Source organism: Artibeus jamaicensis, unplaced genomic scaffold (genome assembly GCF_021234435.1).
Source record: "Artibeus jamaicensis isolate MK-2021 breed Jamaican fruit bat unplaced genomic scaffold, CSHL_Jam_final scaffold_1019, whole genome shotgun sequence".
Classification (NCBI taxonomy): domain Eukaryota; kingdom Metazoa; phylum Chordata; class Mammalia; order Chiroptera; family Phyllostomidae; genus Artibeus; species Artibeus jamaicensis.
Genome location: NW_026522025.1, coordinates 18,868,761 through 18,877,026, shown reverse-complemented (window position 1 = coordinate 18,877,026; position 8,266 = coordinate 18,868,761). Strand labels below are relative to the sequence as shown.

Genomic DNA, 8,266 nt, shown 5'->3' with positions numbered 1-8,266 from the left:
TGCCAATGCTATACCCGGCAGCCAGACGCCACCGGCAGTGTAGCATGATGTGTTGTGGTGGGGTAAGGTAGGGGAACCCAGCTACCACCTTCATTGCTTTGCTCTCCCAGCGGAGGCAACCTTGGGCCTCAGCAGAGTCCCCCCTGTGCCTCCACTTGACCATTGGATTAGTCACAGACTGTGCCCGGCGCTCAGGGAAAAAGTGTTCCTGTACTACCAGTTCTCAGGTTTGCAAATAATCTGCTCCTCAACCCTAGAATGGGTGAGGGGAGATGAGCTCTGGGACGTTCAGGGAAGGTGGCCAAGCTCTGTGGCTTTGTAACTCTGTCTGAAATGCCATTTGCCAGACAACTGTGGCCTCGCCTCTGTGCTTCACACCTGCCCCACGCCCCTGGGTTCAACTGCAGCCTGTAGTGCTCATCCCTGCAGGAGCGCTCAGGGAATCTCTCTGCTCCTCCTGCTGAAGAGAGTGCCAGCCACAGCCTGATTCCGGCCCGCACTGCGCCAAGCCCTACAGTGAGCTGCAGGCTGCAAGGCTGTGTCCACGGTTCATCTCGGCTTTCTCCCTTTTTTACCTCCCCGGTTTCCTTCCACTTGCCCACCTTTAGAGGTTTCAATGTGTCGATTACTCAAACATGTTTCTGCATTGAGCAGAGAATCTTTTGTCCAATTATAGCTGTTCAAATTTTTGAAACTTCAAGGGGAGAGACCAAGGGGATCTCTCATGCTGCCATTCCTCTGTTGGCCCTCTGCCCAAGATATTTTAATAATGTCCCCAATCATTTGTCATTAGATGGGAAATTAGTGTGTTTTGGGGAAATAGAGTATAGAAGTTAAAGAAATTATTTAGATGGGAAAGAAGTTTCAGCCTATATAAATCTTTATTAAAATTTACATCTTCAAAAAAGACCTTTACCATGGACGAAACTGATGGCTGCTAATATTACCAATGGGACCAATGGACATAATATAGCTTCCTATATAAATACCTTGAAGGATACATTATCTGTGTCATATTAATTCATTATGAGGAAACATTCAGGCAAATCTAAATGGAAGATCATTCTACAGAATATCCAGCCTGAATTCAAAAATAGCAATGCTATATAAGACAAAAAAAAAAGGCAAAAGAAAAATTAAATACTAACAAGATATGCAACTAAATTCAGTGTATCACTTTTGATTAGACCTCAAATCAAAAAAAAGGGACATTTTCAGATACTGGCTAAATTTGAAGATGAATTATATGTTAGAAATACTATAACAATGTTAAATAGTTGAAGTGTCCTAATTATTTGTGCCTTGATTTTATTAAGTAAAAGTTCTTGTGCTTAAGAAATACACACTAAAGTGTTTAAGGGTGAACTGTCTCAAGGTTTACAACTCACTCTCAAATTATATAGTTAAATATATATACATGTGTCTATATACATACACAGAGAAGAGAAAATATGGCAATTTATTTTGTAATTGATTATTTAGATAAAGAGTATTCTCACAACTTTCCTAAAGGATTGAAATATTTCAAATTAAAAAGGTTTTGGGGAAAAATTTAAACTATCTATGTCTTGTGAAAGTGTCTAGATACTGACATGGCCAAAAGACCACAATTTAGTCAAAACAACATAAACAAATATATATACTGATCCAATTTCATGAGAGTTGTATACACACATTTGTGCACTAAACACAAACCAACAAACAACAGAAACCCTCAGGTGCAGGGTTAAATGGATCAGGTTAGAAAGTTAGTTGTCTTTATACATAAAGGTATCTTATTCTTTTGCTTTCTGATCGTAATTTATGATGTTGCTAAACAGATGTGCATGGAACTGAATCACAGCCTGTTTCAGCTTAGGGTCTTCAGGAAGCAAATTATGGGACGAGCTGTGGTGTCAGGGGTGCTCATTAGGCTGTACCGTGGGATTCACACCCATGGAGCCGAGAGAAAGGAAGTAGACTATAGATGGATGATAGCTTCAGCCAACCTTATGGGGAGCTCTGGAGCAAAAATGGCCCATAAGAGCTGTCACTTGCTGTGTCAAAATGGCAGTCTCCTGATAGCCTCACCTTGATCAGTCTTTGGATATTGGTTGTGCTGTCAAACTTGTGACCTTGGGCAGGGGCTCTCTAAATTGCAGGAGCTGACCACTGAAATCTGTCTGCAGACAGCATTCCCAGTAGCTTGGTAATAAGTCCTTCCTTGAAGGAGGAACAGATGGTGCATCTCATTTCCATCACACAATTTATCTCCTTTTATTTTAGCAGTTATGTATTGCTTCTTAAAAAATTGGTTTAGTTGAATTGGGGATTCTAATTTCAACTGCTCAGCAACAAAATCAGTAGATTTATATAAGCTCTATCCTCTTCATTCATAACCCTGTCACTGCATATGAGCTGTATGTTTGTTCTTAAAACCTAATAATCTCTCTTGGTCTGTCCAGGGCCTGCGATGGACTGAATTGTGCCCCACCCCATTCCCCAATCTGCAATTCGAGGCCCTAATTCTTAGTGTGACTGTATCTGGAGATTATGTCTTTAGGAGATAAGTAAGGTTAAATGAGGTCATACGAGTGGAGACTTAGGGGAGATACCAAGGTCCTGAAGGTGAATTTCCCAGGATGAGGCTCACCTGCGGCCTGCTGACCCCTGTGGTTTCCCCAAACGTGGTAAACTCAACTGCATAATTTGTGGTAGCGGAGGACTGTGTTCACGCTCTCCCCTGGGGAAAAAAAAAGATTGTACTCTTAATCCTACAGGGCTGGTGGGCCTTATAAGGAGAGAAGAGAGAACTCTCCCTCACTCTGGGCACTCTCAGAGAAAGACCATGTGAGCATAAAAGCAGCAGTTTGCAAGCTCGAGAAAGAGCTCTCACCAGAAACCAAATCCTACTGCAACCTTGATCTTGAATTTTCCAGCCTTTAGAACTGTAGGAAAATTAATTTTTGTTGTTTAAACCGTGTAGTCTGTAGTATTTTTTATGGCACCCCAAGCAGACTAATATAGGATCAAAATTGAAGATCAGATCCAAAACCTGCCAAATAATGAGACTATGTAATTTACAGTTCTTACACTGACATAATTTCATGCATGGCATAATTGAATTCTAATAATAAGAGTCTGTGATGTAGAGAAGACATATCCCATTCAGCATCCTCTCTCTTTCTCTGTGTCTCTAAATACTCCCATGATTTTTCTGTCTCTACCTTTGTATTTAATTATCATTGTTTAATTTTACGTTTTTTTAAAGATTTTATTTATTTATCTTTAGAGGGAAAGGGAAGGAGAGAGGGAGAGAAACATCAATGTACGGTTGCCTTTCATGCGTCCCCTGCTGGGAAGTGGCCTGCAGGGAACTGGTTTGCAACCCAGGCATGTGCCCTGACTGGGAATCAAACCGCGATTGTCTGGTTTGCAGGCCCGTGCTTAATTTTACATTTTTAATGTTTAAATAAATCATTGAAATACATGGTGGAAAAAAGTTTGTGCCTTAGCTTTGGGCTGACTTTGTTACTTTGCTTGTTTTTATGATCCTGGTGTTACCATGAAGACAATCAAGTTCCTTACGGTTTATGGCTAGACTGGTCCATTTTTCTTTTCTTACCCTGGGATTCTAAGAAACTATAGTTATCAAGAAAGGGTTCCAGTAACAGTAATATTTCCCTCTTGACAGGCTGCTTTGATTTATTTTTTCAGAAGGAAAATGATGTCCTTGAAAAAATTCCATCCAATCTCACTTTTGCTTTTTTTTTAACTGCAGTTGCGAAAGGGCTAGCTGAAGTGTGGACACGAACAAGGCATGTCTTTTATGTTTCACTCAGGGAACACCAACCATCTCTTATGGGATCAAATCCATAGTCTGGGGTTTATTATCATTGGGCCTTGAGCAAGAGAGCCAACCAACCCAAGAGAGTACATTGGGAGATGTCATTAATTGAAAGGGATAAAGCAAGAGCATGTCCAAGTGTAAGTTAATGTAGTACATCCCTAGGCAGAAATTGGTTATGTGCTTTTTCAGATGTAACATTTTAATTGGCCTACCTGATAGAAGGTTAAATAAAATGTACAACAAACCTCATTAGTACTCAATTGTCAAATACCCTCCCTGAAACATGACTAAAACTAGCAGTAAGTGGGTGCAACTCACAATTATGAGAGACCTAAAAGTTGTCTTCAGCACTACTATTTGCAACAAAGAATTTCAGCTGGTTCCATTAGACCAAACACACTTCAGCTATTTTATCCAAGAGTTTTAACTTTTAAGCTGGGCATTTGAACATTCTTTTTCCATGTAGCAGTCCATTTCAAATGTCCTCCTGGAAATTGTCTGAGAGAGCACATTTCTAATAAATCGCCACTCTTAAATGAAGCCTACCACCTGGCATGAAAACAAAATACTACATCTTAACATCATGATTGAAGGGTTTTCTAGAATAAAATGGTTACAAAACCAAGAAATAGTTTTTCCCTACCCACCCACCTCCCCCTCTCAAAAAAAAAAAAAACTGTGAAGGATCATCTTATTCATGTCTAAGACAGATGTATGACTATGAATGTCATAGAATATCAGAATCTTGAAATTCCCCAAAATTTAAAAAACTCAAATGAACACAAATTCAGGATTTTCCATGATTCCATTTGTTGATTCTCTTCCATGCTTTGCTGAATGAACTGCCCACATTTTCTCATTACTTCTGCAAGGCAAATACCAATGGTTCCAACCATCTGTACCTCTCTACACTCAGTGAGGAGAAATACCATAGCACCTCTCACTATGCCGCTGGAATTCTTTCTGTCAACAAACATTTACTGAGTTTCTATTTTGTGTCAAGTCACCTGGGGAGAGCCCAGTGAAAAAGACAACCCCTCCCCTTCGGGAACTCATTGGTTAGTGTGGGACAGCAGAGGAAACCACACAATTACAACGCAGAATGATAAGAACTAAAATGGTGAAAATGCAAAGAACAATAGAAAGACATAGAGGGATATCTAACATAGTCTTGAAAAGAGGGTCAAATAAAAAGATCATAGAGAAGGTACTAAGTTGAAACCCGAAGTGGAATGAAAAACAAGATTTAGCAAAGGTAAAAGCTACAAAAAAGGTGATAACCATAAGACCAGAACAAGCGTTTCACATTTGTGAAAATTCAGCTGATTTACAGCTGACTTTAGTTTAGGTGAGGTGGGAGGCACTGGCGAGAAATAAAGCAGGAAAGGTAAGTTTACAAGGAAATGAAGACTTGAAAACTGCCTTACAGACTTTGAGCTTTATTTTATAGGCAATATGTGTTGGGAAACGCTCTGCCTGGTTTCAGGAATTGTAACTGCCCCCCATGGCTAAGGATGAGTGAGCAACCTCCAGAATGGGAGCCACTAAGAAGACAAAGCTTGTCTCTGGTAGCAAACGCTGCCTCTGCTTCCTCCCCCTGCTCCCAAAGCATGGTCCATTAAAGATGGGTAAAACTTCTCGGAGAAGGGGCAACCTATGCCAGACACAATCACTTGGGAGGCCATCATGGAAGGACTCGGGGGCTGCAACAAAGAGGGAGTGATGGACCCTGCCCCCCTGGCAATTCTGACATAGCCCAAGTCCCCATGTCCTCTGGGAGAAGCACTTCCTGGCTGTAATCCACTTAAGCCTGAAAACTTAGGTTGGGGAGGTGGTGCAGCTCCTTGCCTTGCTAGAGCAGGATCTGGGGTAAATCAGGGATAAGAAAGAATTCCTAAAAGTCCTGTGAAGCCTGCTTTGCTAAGAGTAGTTTCATTCATATGGTAAGGGTCTGAGCCTGAAATGAGTATGTCTCCCAAAGTTTCTGCAACCCCCTTTCCTGACAGACACTGACTCAGACTAAGCCATCAGATTTCTTTGAAATGTTATCTACTGTTCGATCCTTGCCGCCTGTATTCCTGCGTATTACAACCCAATAAAAGCCATTGGGGAAGTGGCACTTGGGCTTTTTCCTCTGAGAAACTGACCACCTCTCCTCCCCAAGCAGATCCTGTCTTGGTAGTGTTTACTTTCATCCGTGGTGGCTGGGGGGACTTGTGGGCAAAGTCACCCCCACAAATATAGAGCATAATAAGATTTTTAAGTTCGGAAGTCACAGAGTCATGTTGGCTCTTGGAAAAAACACTCTGGCTCAGATAAAAAGAGCAGATTGGGCTGAGGCAAAACAGGAGGCCAAATGGCTGGTCATGAAAAGGCTATTGCAGCAGCAACCCAGTGGCTGTAGGATGAAGAAAAGGAGATGAAGCTGAGAAATAGCTGGGAGATACTTTTGACAGTTCCTAGTGATTGTCTATTATAAAAATGAGGAAGAATGAAGAGTTAAAACTCAGGAGCAAGTTTTTAGCATGAGAAATTGGATGCATTGGATAAACAAACAATGGTGAGAGGGAAAAGTTGTGAAGTCATAGGGACTAGCGATAAAATAAAATGTCCCTTTCCACATTGACGGAAAAATAAAAGAACTGGTTGAACATAGTAAGTTTGTAGGTGAAGTGGCAGAAGTTGAAAGAGTTTCAATCTAGTGATTTCTCTTTTGTTTATGAAATGAGAGGCAAAGCCATCTGCTGAGATGAAGAGAGACAAGAAGCATGAATGTTTGAAGAGAGCAGAGAAATTTTAGAAAGTAATATTCAGAATGGGAGAAAACGTGATGAGAGACCTATAGGAGGAATTTTGGGTAGTACTGATCCATTTGAGGTTGGAGATCATTAAATTAACTGGAATTAATACCACTTAAATGGCATTACTTTTCAGAGTTAAGTGATTTTTTTTAAAGTAACATTCTTCATCCTAGATAAAGAGAAGAAGCAAAAATATAAAATCAGATTAATCTAAAGTTTGGGATTTTTCCAGATGGCTGAGACATTTAAAAAAAAAAAAAGACTAGGGACTTAAGGGTAACAGCAAAAGTAAAAATTGTATGAAGTAACAGATAATAGGGTTCAGGCTGGGTAAGAAAGTGACAATGGGGGCTGGGGACAAACACACAGGATAATTAAAGAATCGAGGCATTAGAAGTCCTAAGAACCTGAGGAAAAAATCGAGTAACAGTAACAGAGGAAGAGGCTAAGGTAGGAAAAGGGAAGACAGATACAGTCAGAGAATACAATGTCTTAAATTAATATTTCAGAACTGAAGCAGTTTCAGACGATGACAGCTGGTACTGACACGCTCTAGGGAGTGAGTAAATAAAGGCCAGGGCCACGGAAAGCAAGGAAGTAAAAGCACAGGGACTGGAATGGATGTACTATCTTTGAAGCAGTCAGTAAGGTGGAGGGAAATGGGATGAAGAAAAGGACTCTAAAGCCAGTGCCAATTTTTTCAAGGAATGAGGGGGAAATAACCAGTGAGTCAAGTGATGACACCAACAACTTTGTGTGGAGGGTGGAGTGAGCCCTCATGATGAGAGATTTTGGTATGAAAGAGAGAGAGCAATGATCTGGAATGAAAGTGCAAACTACTGACACACCCCCCAACCCTGGAGGAATTTTGGAGACAAAAAGTAGCCTTTTCATCCATGAATACATCTCAATCCCCTTCTCGGCAATTCTGAAGAAGACCACCCTCCGTGGGTTTATTCTAATTTAATCACCATCATGAATGGGGCTTATTTTACTTATATTTGTGGATAGTGAAGACTTTTCTCTCTCTTTCCAAAACTAGCTGGATTTCCATGGCGTGAATATTTGGGACCTTACAGTACAGATGTTGCACATCAATCTTGCATGAACGCTTCACAAAAAAAAGTGCGTGTGCCAGCAGAAGGTACACAGGACCACCCTGGGTGTTCCCGCCCAGGAACCGTCACCCTGATGTGTAATCAATCAACGGGAAAGGTGTGCCTTTTGCAAAGAAACTTCAAGAGGTCACTTGCCTAGGTGTGAGCAATCTCCTCCATGCTGATCGTGTTACAGCGGTTACCACTCCATCCTAACAGCTACTTCCCAAGGGGGAAACAAAACTCTGTCTGTGAACGTTCAGTGTGGTGTGTCTTGTCAGGTTAAATTACTCTGTAACATAACTCACTGCAAATTCACCTCATAAGTACAAAACAGTTGGAGATTTTAAAACACCATCAAACAGCATTCTGTTTGGGGGTAGAATAATGTTGTGCAATTACACGTGAACTGTGCCAGTGACCCTCCTCATCAGCAAAAGAGTCAGAGTTTCTTTATTTCAGCACATAAGAAAGAATCTTCCATGCTATATGGCCTCAAGTTCCACTGGCCCAAGAAAGAGATATTTGTTCTTATGACC

At 41.0% G+C, this 8,266-nt stretch overlaps 1 pseudogene; it reads left to right on the top strand.

Moving 5' to 3' along the window:
• Positions 1 to 2,577: 2,577 nt before the first annotated feature.
• LOC119045311 (uncharacterized) lies at positions 2,578 to 2,725 on the top strand (annotated as a pseudogene).
• Positions 2,726 to 8,266: the final 5,541 nt, after the last annotated feature.